This window comes from Lagenorhynchus albirostris, chromosome 6 (genome assembly GCF_949774975.1).
Source record: "Lagenorhynchus albirostris chromosome 6, mLagAlb1.1, whole genome shotgun sequence".
Classification (NCBI taxonomy): domain Eukaryota; kingdom Metazoa; phylum Chordata; class Mammalia; order Artiodactyla; family Delphinidae; genus Lagenorhynchus; species Lagenorhynchus albirostris.
In genome coordinates, this window is record NC_083100.1 from 734,888 (window position 1) to 750,101 (window position 15,214).

The 15,214-nt window shown below is 44.5% G+C and overlaps 1 protein-coding gene across 18 annotated transcripts in view; it reads right to left on the reverse strand.

The window, feature by feature from the left end:
* Positions 1-15,214, reverse strand: part of SNED1 (sushi, nidogen and EGF like domains 1) — a 97,746-nt gene that overhangs the window by 70,886 nt on the left and 11,646 nt on the right. The window lies entirely within an intron of this gene.

The following is a 15,214-nucleotide window of genomic DNA, read 5'->3' on the forward strand; positions in this document are numbered from 1 at the left end:
CCATGGCCGCTGAGCCTGCGCATCCGGAGCCTGTGCTCCGCAACGGGAGAGGCCACAACAGTGAGAGGCCCACGTACCGCAAAAAAAACCCCAAAAAAACCAAACAGCCCAATCCAAAAATGGGCAGAAGACCTAAATAGACATTTCTCCAAAGAAGACATACAGATGGCCAAGAGGCACATGAAAAGCTGCTCAACATCACTAATCATTAGAGAAATGCAAATCAAAACTACAGTGAGGTATCACCTCATGCCAGTTAGAATGGGCATCATCAGAAAATCTACAAACAACAAATGCTGGAGAGGGCATGGAGAAAAGGGAACCCTCTTGCACTGTTGGTGGGAATGTAAATTGATACAGCCACTATGGAGAACAGTATGGAGGTTCCTTAAAAAACTAAAAATAGAACTACCATATGACCCAGCAATCCCATTACTGGGCATATACCCAGAGGAAACCATAATTCAAAAAGACACATGCACCCCAATGTTCATTGCAGCACTATTTACAATAGCTAGGTCATGGAAGCAACCTAAATGCCCATCGACAGACGAATGGATAAAGAAGATGTGGTCCATATATACAATGGAATATTACTCAACCATAAAAAGGAATGAAATTGGGTCATTTGCAGAGACATGGATGCATCTAGAGACTGTCATACAGAGTGAAGTTAAGTCAGAAAGAGAAAAGCAAATATCGTATGTTAAGGCATATATGTGGAACCTAGAAAATGGTACAGATGATCCAGTTTTCAGAGCAGAAATTGAGACACAGATGTAGAGAACAAACGTATGGACACCAAGGGGGTAAGCGGCGGGGCGTGGTGGTAGTGGTGTGATGAAGTGGGAGATTGGGATTGACATGTATACACTGATGGGTATAAAATGGATGACTAATAAGAAAATAAATAAATAAACATTTTTTTAAAAAAGGAAAAAAGGACAAAGAAGTTGTTATGGGCTGAATGTTTGTGCCCCCTCCCCTCAAATCATACGTTGAAACCTACTCCTCAGTGTGATGGTATTTGGAAGTGGAGCCTTTGGGAGGTGATTAGCTCATGAGGGTGGAGCCCTCATGAATGAGTCTAGTGACCTTAAAAACGAGACTGCAGGGAGCTCCCTTGCTTCTTCTGACATGTGAGAACGCAGCGAGAAGATGGCCGTCTATGAATCAGGGAGTGGTTCTTCACCACATACTCTAGATCTGCTGACCCCTTGATCCTGGACTTCCCAGGCTTCAGAACTGTGAGAAATAAACATCTTTTTTTTGTTGTTGCTGTTTAAACCACCTGGTCTATGGCATTTTTGTTACAGCAACCCAAGCAGACTAAAGCAGAAGGCTTGAGAAAAAATCTACATGAACATTGACCACATAAATAACGCTTTGTGGAACTGTGCTTAAAAATAGAGAATTAAAATCCATGACAATAATAGCCTGTAAGTTGGGAGAGTATAAATCATGTTAATGTGATTCAAGGTCACTGTATTTTCCTAGAGAAGGACAATGGCATTAATAAACTTATTAGTGAACATTGATAATTAAAAGCCCATATCGTACTGTCTAGGATAATCACTGAAAGAACAGAAATAGTGTAGATAGTCCTAACTGATGGGGGGATAAGATGGGATGATTACAATATTTGACATAAAAGATGGCAAGAAAGGAGAAAAAAAGGAAATATAAAGCAGTGGAACAAACAGCACAAGAAGATAGACTGAAACACAAGTACCTCAATAATTCATTAAATGGATACGATGTTTCAGTTAAAATATATACTATAAATTAATCAATAAATAAAACGTTAAAATACTATATATAATACCATTCAAATGCTAAGCAAAGGAAACCCGGTATAGTTATATTGTTTTCAGGGAAACTAGACCATAAGGTAGTAAGTATTGTTAGAGATAAATAGGGTTACTTCATAATAATAAAGAAAGATATAACAATTTTGTATTTTTATATACCTAATAAGAAAGGCTCAACATATATAGGTGAAAAACTGACAAAAGAAAATAGGTCAATTCGTGCGACGAACTGGGAGATTGGGATTGACATATATACACTAGTATGTATAAAATGGATAACTAATAACCTGCTGTATAAAAAAATAAATACAATAAAATTCAAAAAAAAAGAAAATAGGTCAATTCATAATTGTGGTGGGACATTTCAACACATCTTTGCTAGTAGAATATACACTAGGCAGACAAAAATAATCTGTCAGAATATGGAAAATTTGAACAATGTAAATAATAATTGACCTAATATATAACACAAATATAACATTAAAATTTACCATATACTGACCACATAGCAAGTGTCAACAAATTTCAAATGACTGCAAAAAGTATAGAGTTTGTTCTCTGGCCACAGTGCAATTACACTGAAAATCATAACCCCCAAAAGGTAGAAAATTCCTATGTATATGGAAATTAAGAAATATAAATAACTTTGGACAGAAAGATAACAAAAGTGTTATTTAGCAGGAATATGTGAAGGTATGGTGAAAGCAGAACTTAGGAGCAAATTTATGGCCACATTTTACCACCACATTACTAGAGGTCTATTTATAGCAGTTCCTTTTACCCAAGAAAAAATTACAAGGCAGAATAAAAGGTAGGAGACACAGTTTGAAGAGACACAGCAAATATCAGAACCAGACATGACGGGAGGTTGGAATTATCAGACTGGGAATTTAAAACAACTCTGAGTAATATGCTAAGAGATCTAATGATAAAGGAGACGGCATGCAAGAACAGATGGGCAATGTAATCAGAGAGATGGAAACCCTATGAAACAACAAAAAGAAATGCTAGATAGAAAAAGCACTGTAAAAGAAGTAAAGAAAGACTCTGATGGGCTTATTAGTAGACTGGCTACAGCTGAGGAAAGAATCTCTGACCTTGAGGATATTTCAACAGAAACCTTCAAAACTGAAAAGCAAAGAGAATAAAGACTGAAAGAAAAAGAAACACAGAATAAATTATCCAAGGACTGCTGGACAACTATAAAAGGAGAAACATACATGTAGTGAGAATTCCAGAAGGAGAAGAAAGAGAGAAAGGGAGAGAAGAAATATTTGAAACAGTAATAACTCAGAATTTCCTCAAATTAATATTAGACCACAAACCACAGATCTAGGAAGCTCAGAGAATACCAAGAAGGAGAGGTGCTCAAATCCCCTAGGCATAGCATTTTCAAATCATGGAAAAATCAAAGATAAAGAAAAAATCTTGAAAGAAGCCAGAGGGGAAAAACACCTTACCTACAGAGGAGCAAAGATAAGAATTATACCTGACTATTCCTCAGAAACAGTGCAAGCAAGAAAAGAGTGGAATGAAATATTTAAAATGTTGAGAGAAAAAACCCACCAACCTGGAATTCTGTACCCTGCAAAATTATCCTCAGTGAAGATAATCCTTAGTGAAGGAGAAATAAAGGCTTTCTCAGACAAACAAAAATTGAGGAAATTTCTTGCCAGTAGACATGCTTTTCAAGGTATGTTAAAAGAAGTTCTTTAGAGAGAAGGCAAATGATATAGATGAGAAATCTGGATCTTCATTAAGAAAGGAAGAGCATAAAAGAAGGAATAAAGTAATAAAGGTAAAATAAAACTTTTATTTTTCTTATTCCTAACTGATCTAACAGATAACAGTTTGTCCAGAATAATAATACCAACAATGTTTTCAATCATATTATATATGCATATGTATGTACACACACATATATATATGATATATATATGATATATATATTATAAAACTATAAGACATTGATGAAAGAAACTGAAGGTGACACAAATGGAAAGATATACTGTGCTTATGAATTGGAAGGATTAATATTGTTAAAATGACTATACAACCTAGGGGAATCTACAGATTCAATGCAATCCCTATCAAAATACCAATGGCATTTTTCCACAGAACTAGATCACATAATTCTAAAATTTGTATGGAAACACATAAGACTGTGAATAACCAAAACAATCTTGAGAAAGAAGAACAAAGCTAGAGGTATCACACTCCCTGATTTCAAATTATACTACAAAGCTATAGTAATCAAATAGTATGGCACTGGCACAAAAACAGACACATAGGTCAATGGAACAGAATGGAGACACCATAAATAAATTTGCTTACATACGGTCAGTTAATATACAACAGAGGAGGAAAGAATATACTATGGGGAGAAAGACAGCTTCTTCAAGAAATGGTGTTAGGAAAACTGGACAGATATATGCAAAAGAATCAAACTGGACTACTTTCTCACACCATATAAAATAATAAACTCAAAATGAACTACAGACTTAAATGGGGGGTAGAGATAAACTGGGAGATTGGGATTGATATATACATGCTACTATATATAAAATAGATAACTAATAAGGACCTACTGCATAGTACAGGGAACTCTACTCAATACTCTGTAATGACCTATATGGGAAAAGAATCTAAAAAAGAGTGGATATATGTATATGTATAGTTGATTCACTTTGCTGTACACCTGAAACTAACACAACATTGTAAATCAACTATACTCCAATAAAAATTATATAAAAAAGACTTAAATATAAGACCTGAGGGACTTCCCTGGTGGCATAGTGGTTAAGAATCCGCCTGCCAGGGCTTCCCTGGTGGCGCAGTGGTTGAGAGTCCGCCTGCTGATGCAGGGGACACGGGTTCGTGCCCCAGTCTGGGAAGATCCCACATGCCGTGGAGCAGCTAGGCCCGTGAGCCATGGCCGCTGAGCCTGCACGTCTGGAGCCTGTGCTCCGCAACGGGAGAGGCCACAACAGTGAGAGGCCCGCGTACTACAAACAAACAAAAAAAAGAATCCGCCTGCCAATGCAGGGGACATGGGTCTGAGCCCTGGTCCGGGAAGATGCCACAAGCCAGGGAGCAACTAAGCCCGTGTGCCACAACTACTGAGCCTGCACTCTGGAGCTCCTGAGCCACAACTACTGAGCCTGCATGCCACAACTACTGAAGCCCGAGCTCCTAGAGCCCATGCTCCACAACAAGAGAAGCCACCACAATGAGAAGCCCTCGCACCACAACGAAGAGTAGCCCCCACTCGCTGCAACTAGACAAAGCCCACGTGCAGCAACGAAGACCCAACACAGCCAAAAAAAAAAAAAAAAAAAAAGACCTGAAACCATAAAACTCCTAGAAGAAAACACAGGCGGTACACTTTTTGACCTCAGTCTTAGAAATTTTTTTTTTGGATCTGTCTTCTCAGGCAAGGGAAACAAAACCAAAAATAAACAAATGGGACTTAAACTAAAAAGCTTTTGCACAGCAAAAGAAACTATCAACAGAATGAAAAGGCAGCTTACTAAATGGGAGAAGATATTTGCAAATTATATATCCAACAAGGGATTAGTATCCTAAATATACAAAGATCTCATACAACTCAACATTAAAAAAACTCAAACAAACAAGAAAGATTAAAAATGGGCAGAGAACCTGAATAGATTTTTTTCCAAAGAAGACATACATATGGCCAACAGACACATGAAAAGATGTTCAACTTCACATCATCAAAGAAACTCAAATTAAAACCACAATGAGGTATCACCTCACACGCATCGGAATGGCTATTGTCAAAAACACAAATAAAAAATGTTGGTGAGGGTGTGGAGAAAAGGGAACCCTTGTGCACTGTTGGTGGGAGTGTAAATTGGTGCAGCTACTATGGAGAACAGTATGGATGTTCCTCAAAAAATTAAAAATAGAACCACCAGCAATTCCACTTCTGGATATTTTCCCAAAGAAAACAAAAACACTAATTTGAAAAGATATATACACCCCTATGTTCACAGCTGCAGTATTTACAATAGGCAAGACATGGAAGCAAACTTAGTGTCCACTGATATATATGTATATGTATGTGTGTGTGTGTGTGTGTGTGTGTGTATATACATATATATGTAATGGAATATTACTCAGCCATAAAAAAGAATGAAATCTTGCCATTTGTGACAACATGGATGGACCTAGAGGGTATTATGCTAAGTGAAGTAAGTCAGAGAAAGACAAATACTGTATGATTTTACTTATATGTAGAATCTAAAAAACAAACAAATGAACAAACATAACAAATCAGAAACAGACTTGTAGGGAACAAACAGGTGGTTGCCAGAGGGGAGGAGTGGGGGGACAGTGAGTGAAACAGGTGAGACTCAGAGGAGATACAAACTTCAGTTGCAAAATAATGCGTCACAGGGATGAAATGTACAGCATGGGGTACATAGTCAATAATATTGTAATAACTTGGTGTGGTGACACATGGTAACTAGGTCAATCATAATTCAACTAAAAAAAACCAAAAGCCAGAAAAGAGTGGAAGACAAAAGTAGGAACAAAGAGCAAAGGTAACAAATAGAAAACAGTCACAAGTGTTGTAGATATTAATCCAACCATATCAGTAATCACTCTGAACATCAATCGTCTAAATGCGCCAATGAAAAGACAGAGATTGTCAGAGTGGATCAAAAAACAAGACCCACCTATAAGCTGCCTACAAGAAACTCACTTTAAATATAAAGACGCATACACATGAAAGGTAAATGGATGGGGGAAGATATATCACGCTAACACTAATCAAAAGAAAGCAAGAGTTGCTATATTAATTTCAAACAGAGCCGACTTCAAACCAAGGATATTATCAAGGGTAAAGAAGGTCATTTCATAATGATAAAGGGATCAGTTCTCCAAGATGTCAAGACAATCCTTAGTGTGTATACACCTAACACAGCATTGAACTACATGAGGCAACAGCTGACAGAACTACAAGCAGAAATGGACAAGTCCACCGTTACAGTTGGAGACTTCAGTAGTCCTCTACCAGAAATGGACAGATCCCGCAGGCAGAAAATCAGAAAGGACATAACCCAACTCAACACCACCATCAAACAGCTAGATATAATCGAAATACCACCTCACCCAACAACAGCCGAAAACACATTCTTCTCAAGCTCACAAGGAACACTCACCAAGACAGACCACATTCTGGGCCATAGGACGCACCTTAAGAAATTAAAAAGCATAGAAATCATACGATATTTGCTCTCAGACCACACTAGAAATCAGCATGGGGTATACAGTCAATAATATCGTAATGACTTGGTGTGGCGACAGACGGTAACTAGGTGACAGATGGTAACTAGTGAGATAACTGGAAAATCCCCAATTACATAGTGGTTACACAACACACTTCTAAATAACACACGGGCCAAAGAGGAATGTCAAGAGAAATTTAAAAACATTTGAACTAAATGAAAATTAAAGCACAACTTATCCAAAATTGTGGATGCAGTGAAAGCACCGCCTAGAGGGAAATTGATAGCACTGAATGCATATATTAGAAAAGAAGAAAAATCTAAAAGCAATAATCTAAGCTTCCACCGTAGGAAACTAGTAAAGAAGAGCAGAGTAAATGCCAAGTAAGTGGAATAAAAGAAATAATAAGAACTCAAGAAAAAAAAATAATGAAATTGAAAATAGGTAATCAATAAAAAAATTAACAAAACAAAAGCTGGCTCTTTGAAAAGATCAAGAAAATTGACAGCCAGGCTATCTATGACAACAAGAGGACACAAATCACTGACATCAGAAATGTGAAAGGGAACATCAGTACAGATACCGTGGTTGTTAAAAGGATAAGAAAGAGATAATATGAAAAAAATCTATGACCATAAATTTGATTACCTAGACAAAATGGACCGATTCCTTGAAAGACACAATATGCCAAAACTCACACAAGAAGAAATAGACAATCTGAATAGGCCTATATCTATTTAAGAAACTGAATCAATAATTAATAATCTTCCAAAACAGAAAGCACCAGGCCAGACAGGTTCACTGGTGAATTCTACCACACTTAAGAAGTTATACCAATTCTCTACAATCTCTTTCAGAGGATAGAAGCAGAGGGAATACTTCCTAACTCATTCTATGAGGCCAGCATCACCCTAATACCAAAACCAGACAAACACATTACAAGAAAAGGAAACTACAGACCAATAGTGCTCATGAACGTAGATACAAAAATCCTCAACAAATTATTAGCAAATCAAATCCAACAACGTATAAAAAGAATTGTATACCACAACCAAGTGGGATTTATCTCAGCTATGCAAGCCTGGCTCAACATTCAACAACCAACTGATGTAATGCATCACCTCAAGAGGCTAAAGAAGAGAAATCATGATCATGTAAACAGATGCACAAAAAGCATTTGACCAAATCCAACGCCCATTCATGATAAAGACTTTCAGTAATCTAGGAACAGAGGGGGATATAGAATATCTACAAAAAACCTACGGGTAGTTATGAAGAACCCAGGGGCAGGATGGGAATAAAGACGCAGACCTACTAGAGAATGGACTTAAGGACACGGGGAGGGGGAAGGGTAAGCTGGGACAAAGCGAGAGAGAGGCATGGACATATATACACTACCAAACGTAAGGTAGATAGCTAGTGGGAAGCAGCCGCATAGCACAGGGAGATCAGCTCGGTGCTTTGTGACCGCCTGGAAGGGTGGGATTAGGGAGGGTGGGAGGGAGATACAAGAGGGAAGAGATATGGGAACATATGTATATGCATAGCTGATTCACTTTGTTATAAAGCAGAAATTAACACACCATTGTAAAGCAATTATACTCCAATAAAGATGTTAAAAAAAAAACACCACCTACAGGTAACATCATACTCAATGGTGAGAAACTAGATGCTTTCCCACTAAGATGAGGTAGAAGGCAAGGATGTCCCTCTCACCACCGTCTTCAGCATTTGTTCTAGCTAATGCAGTAAGAAAAGGAGATAAAAACCTCTGCTCTGTGAAAGATAATATCAAGAGAATGAGAAGAAAGGCCACAGACCTGGGGAAAATGTTTGCAAATATGATAAAGACTGTTATTCAAAGTATACAAAGAGCTTTTAACACTCAGCGATAAGAAAGCAACCAACCTTGTAAAAACTGAGCCAAAGGCCTTAACAGACACCTCACCAAAGAAGATACGCAGACTGCAAATAAGCACATGAAAAGATGCTCACGTCATAGGTTATCAGGGAAAATGCAAATTTAAACAATAATGGGATAGCACTATACACCCATTAGCACGGCCAAATCTGGAACACTGACAACACCAAATACTGGTGAAGATGTGTAGCAACAGGAACTCTCACTCACTGCTGGTGGGGCTGCATACGGTCCAGTCTTACCAGAAGATCCAGCAGTTGTGCTCCTTAGTATTTAGCCAAAGGAGTTGAAAACTTATGTCCACACAGATTCCTGCACACAGGTATTTAGAAGAGCTTCTTTCATGATTGCCAAAACGTGGAAGCAACTGAGACGTCCTTTAGTAGGTGAGTGGATATGTAAACTGTGGTACATCCAGACAGTGGAATATTACTCAGTGCTAAAAAGAAATGAGCTATCAAGCCATGAAAAAATACACATGAAACTTACATGCATATTAAATGAAAAAAGTCCATCTAAAAAGGCCACATGCTATATAATTCCAACTATATAACATTCCAGAAAAGGTAAAACTATGGAGACCGTAAAAAGATCGGTAGTTTGCTAGGGTTTGGGGGAGGGGTGAACAGGTGGAGCACGGAGATGATACCACAGTGACGGGTACACGGCACTAAACATTTGTCCAGACCCACCGAACGTACCACACCAAGAGCGAACCTCAACGTAAACTGTGGACTTCGGGGGATGCTGATGTCGTGTAAATGTAGGTTCGTCAATTGTGACAAACGTGCCTTCCAGTGGAGGACGATGAGTAACGGGGAGGCTGTGCGTGAGTCAGAGTGGGAAGATAAGGGACCTCTCTGTACCTTCCTCTCAATTTTGCCGCGAACTTAAAACTGTTGTTAAAAAATAGTCTTTAGAAAAAGACAACCCAATAAAAAAAGTGCAAAGGACTTGAATAGGTACTTCTCCAAAGAAGATATACAAATGGCCAACAACCACATGAAAGGACGCTTGGCATCACTGTCCGGGAGATGAAAATCAAAACCACAGTGAGATAATACTTCACACCCACTAGGATGGCCATCGTGGGAAAAGGAGATAATAACAACTGTTTGCGAGGATGTGAAGAAACGGGAACGCTCCTACACCGCTGGTGGAACGCAAAATGTGTGGCCACTCTGGAAAACAGACAGTGTCAGCTCCTCACATGGTTAAATACAGAATAACTATATGCACCAGCAATTCCATGCCTAGATATATACCCATAGACACCCAAGAGAACTGAAAACACGTCCACACAAAAGGATGTACTGTACACAGATGTCCACAACAATATTGTTCATAATAGCCAAAGGGAGTAAGCAAGCCTCATTTGCATCAACTAAGGAGTGGATACGTTATAAAAATAAATGGAATATTTTTGGCAAATAAAAGAAATGATGTACTGACACAGGCCACAACACGAGTGAACTTTGAACACATCATTTTAAGTGAAAGAAGCCAGTCACAAAACACTATGACTCCACTTACATGAAACACGCAGAACAGGCAAATCCAAAGAAACAAAGTAGTTTAGTGATTGCCTAGGTCAGGGGTGTGCTGGGAAAAGGCGGAGGATGGTCACTCAGGGGCGAAGGGCTTCTTCTGGGGTGAGGGAAATGTTCCCCGGGTGACTGTGGTGATGATGTACAGTTCTGTAAGTATGTGAAAAGCCATTGAATTGTAAGAGGGTGAACTGCACAGTAAGTGAATTATACCTCAGTGATGAAGACGGAAGAGAAAGAAAGAAGAGAAATGAAAAGGAAAGAAAAGGAAGGAAGGCAGGCAGGAGGAAGGTGGCAGGTAGGCGCTCCTGACCGTGGGCCTCTGGGAGCAGGGAGGGCCCAGGAGTGCAGGGGTGCGGGAAAGAGGGGCTAAAGGCTAAAGCGGGAGCTGGCCTCTGCTCTGCCCGCGGCCCCTCCACTCTCCTGCGCTCCCGTAGGAAGAGAAGATGCCCAAACTCGACTCCTGGCGTTTAGACGGGTTTGCAGTGGGGACGGGAAGCTTCAGGGGCCCTGTGGGTGGATCTGGGCCACGTGGCCTCTGTGTCTGAACGAGTGATCGCTGCCTGCACGTCCGTCCGGGAAGTGGCTGGGCTCTCCTTCCTGGGGCCCTGCACGTGGAGAGGGCAGGGCAGCACAGACCCCGCCCGCAGGCCCTGCAGCAGAAAGGACTTGGCGTCCAGGAGCCAAGCGGAGCCGGAGCCGGAGCCGGAGGCCTGTCCTTGCTCAGCAGCGCCCCCTGCCCGAGGCAGGGCCCACTGCACCCTGTTTACAAATTGGGGCCCTGCCCGCTCCCCGGGACAGCTCGTAGGAGCTGAGTGTGATCTGCGGGGCCTGTGACTCTCTGCCCAATATCCCCACTGGGGCGCGCGGACTTGAACTTGAGCACTAGCAAGGGAAGGGCCCAGCTGGGTCGGTGGCCAAAGGGAGAGGTCCCTGTGCCACGAGCCGTCTCGGTTTTACGTGAAACAGCAGCAGCGGCCCTCGGGGGGCTCAGCTGACGCCCCGGCACCCGGAGCGCAGCCCTGGCCGAGCGGGACCTCGGGTCCCAGAGGGGCCCTAAGAGCCAGCCTGGTTCGCCGATGGCCCAGCTAAGCTGGGCCCCATGGTGTCCACTGGGGGGCAGCGGCTGTCCGGCTCCAGCGCCCACTCCGGAAGTGGCGCCGGGTCAGCCTGCGCGTGGGCAGAACTGTAAGTACCGGCTTCCCCTGCAACCCGGCCACGGAAGGAGCTCTGAGGGACGCCCAGGTTTGTACTGACCTGCGGGGGCCGCTAAGGGTCTGCTGGAGGGTCAGCGGACTGCCGGCTGAAGGGCCAGATGGTAAACACTTTTCACGCCGTGGACCATATACGGGCTCCTCGCATATGCCTCTTTGCCCCTTTTGTTTTTGTTTTCACAGCCCTTTAAAAACACAAATCACACTCGCAGCTCCCAGGTCACGCAGACGAGGCTGGGTGGGGCTCCGTGGGCCGCGCTTTGCGGGAACCCACATGCGCCCACGCCTTTGCTCCGAGCCCTCACGGCCACGATGCGCAGAGGTTCACAACCAGACCCTCCGCAGAAAAAGCCGGCGCTGCCACCGGACGGAGCCCACCCAGCCCGGCCAACTAAGGGCGCCCATCTTCGGGAACAGACTGCAGCTGATGGTTGCACGGTCTGGGTCCCTCGGGCAGGTGCCCAGGGTGGGGCTTTCTCTGATGGGACTGACGGGGATGCCCCTGTGTCCCTCCTCGTACCAGAGATGGCAATGCAGACACCACCATGACCCAGCGAAAGAAAGGGCTCTGCGTTAGGGGCTCAAAATCCACTGCCACACTCCAGGCCCGTGTCCACAGAAGCCGGCCTCGTGAGCCACCTCTGACCCCTCCCAGGCCCTCCATGGGGGTCTCACTGCTGCTGATACTTTGCCGTCACGGTGCTGCCCTTCCAGCCTCATCAGCCCACTCTGGCCACGGCACTGCCACCGTCGACCCCCTGGACCATTTGTGTGTGGCAGTGGAGGGCTGGGGTCTCAAAGGCCCCCGCAGTGCTTAGAGTCAGGTGTGCGACGAGCGCTCTGGGTTCCCCATCCTCTGAGGGCACCTGGTGTCACGAGCCCTGGACCAGCCTCCTCGAAATCATCCCGAAAGGCTTCTGCCCCTGTGGCCTTGCCTGCCCGGGTCCTCGCACCCTGGCCGGGCTGTCTGCTCACCAAACGTGGCCCCAGGAGGGGTTCAGCTCCCCTTGGCTGGCCTCTGGGTGGTGGCCAGGACTAAGGGGGGTGTGGGTACCGGGTTACACAGCCCTCCTTTGAAGACAGGGACCTGCCCGGACCGTTCCTGGCACCGTGAGGCATCCCTCTCCCTGACAGCAGCCCTGCCTAGCCTGGTAGGTGCGCCCCCAGGGGCAGCCCCCATACAGGGGCTGCAGGATTCGAATTTCACTTTCTGTCGGATGGCGGAATTCCAGGTCCTGGAGACACGGTCACTTGGTTAGGACACTGCGTGTTGTCATCTGCGGTGGTCCATGGGGGCCCCTGTGGGGGATGTAACGGTGTCTGTACATGTTACACAAATGCCTGTTGCTTTTGCACCTGAGCCCTCCTGGTGAAAGGTCTGGGTGTGAGCAGAGGGTGGCTAGGGGAGGAGGTGATTAACGGGGCCAGGACGGGCACACTGGCTTTGTGGCTGAGGAGTATTCAACCCACACCTGGGCAGGACCACCTCAGCCCCCGGGGGAGCCGGGGGTAGGTGACTGCTTTGCGCCCCTGGATCCAGCGCCTGGCAAAGTCCTCATGGCCCACCTGAGTCGGGCAGCAGTGCAGCTGCCCGCCTGACCTGCGCTGGGTTTGCATCCCTGTCTGCGAGCTATGAAAGTGGAAAAACCACGGGACACTCGGGTCACAAACTGCTCTACTGTGCCTGCCGCCCAGGTGTGCGCCCCGCCCTCCCTGCAGGTAAATTCACGACGGCACAACCTTGTTTGTCTCATGACACGAATTCATACTGGGCCTCGGGTTCTGTTGTGTGTGATGACTGAGACCACAAACGGTCAGAGACATGGCCCTTAGGCCTTAACCAAACCGGCGGGACAGGCAATCCGAATCAAGTTGAACAGATCCTAACCTGAGAGGCCTGCGTCCCCTCAGGTCACACGTCTGCATGTGGGGAGAGGGATCACAGGACGTCTCTGCATGGCGGGGCAGGGCTCAACCCTCGCAGTCTGCCTGTGACTGGGGGATTCCCAGCATACCAGATTTTCAGTGTAGAACTGGGAGGGTTTGCGCAAAAGCAGGGTGAGTTTGTCACCCTAATGGGAGTTGCTTTCTGGGCCAATTTACGGCCTCTGTAATCACTGGTGATGGCATCCAAGATCAGCAGGGCGGTCCGCAGGCGTTCGTGCGTCAGGATGGACGGTGGCCTGGCCTCGGACCACTCCTGGCCTCTCTGGGATCCTGCACAGCCGGCTGCACCTGGGACCTGGGGCTGAACCCCATCTTGCTGCCTGGAGTCCTGTGGGCAGCAAATTACCCAGATCTGGTCCTGGCCTCTGCTGGTCCCATTAATCAGGGTGGCTGACGGAATGGCAGACTCGTGTGAAAATTGGAGCTTGGCCCAGAACAGGGGGGGCGGGGAGGTGGGCCATCGGGGAGGCCTCTGTGCACTTTGCTCGTCCGCTCCCTGCTTGGGCCGGGTCTTGGGGTTGTGTTTGCAGAGATTGGCTTCGAGAGACAAAGTGTCCTCTCCCTTGCGGGCAAAGGCAGGCTCGCCATAGGAGAGATGGCTTCCCCGAGCCCAGGGCTTCCTGGCTATGACACAAACCCACAGTCTGGGTTCCATCTGCCTGGGCCCCTCCGTGTGGCCTCATGACACCACGAGGAGAGCCAGGGACACCAAGGCAAACCACATGGTGTGCCTCTCCCTGCACCATGAGCCCTAACGGCCTTTGTTCCCGACCCGGGAGCCTCGGGCCTCGGCCAGCTTCTGAGAAGCCGTGACAGGCTGACCGCTGGTGTGTAAGGAGGCTACCATCAAATCCCAGACCTCAACAGTTTTATGTTGATCACCTTGAAATTGTATATAAAATGGATCTTTTCCCCTAGAAAAACACAACTTACCAAATGTGAAAAGAAATAGAAAATCTATTTTTTTATATTCATAAGGAAATTCAATTAGTGTTCACAATTTTCCCACCAAGAAAACTCTAGGTCCAGATGGCAGCACCAGTGAGTTCTACCAAACATCCAAGGAGTAAGTCCAGAGATACACGAACTCTTCCAGACAGAAGAACTCGTTTTCTGAGGCTAGCATAACACTGACACTGAAATGTAACATGGATGGGCTAACAGCCCAATCTCACATATAAAGCTGCCCAAATCCTAACGCATTGTGAGAAAACTGAATCCAGCAATATATGAACTGCGTACATAATTCATCATTACCAACTTGGATTTGTGTTAGGAATACAAGCGTGGCTTTACATTAGAAATCCAATGAATTTAAGTGACCCATTTAACAGATTAAAGGTGAGAGTCACCTTTATAGGTATAGAGATGGTATTTACTAGAGCCAACACCCACATGTGATACAAATTCCCTGAATATGAGAATAGGAATAGGAGGGGACATTCTGATCCGGAAAAGGGCATCTTGAAAACGAACAGGAGGAAGCAGCACGTTTAGTCGTGAAACACGGACACTTTC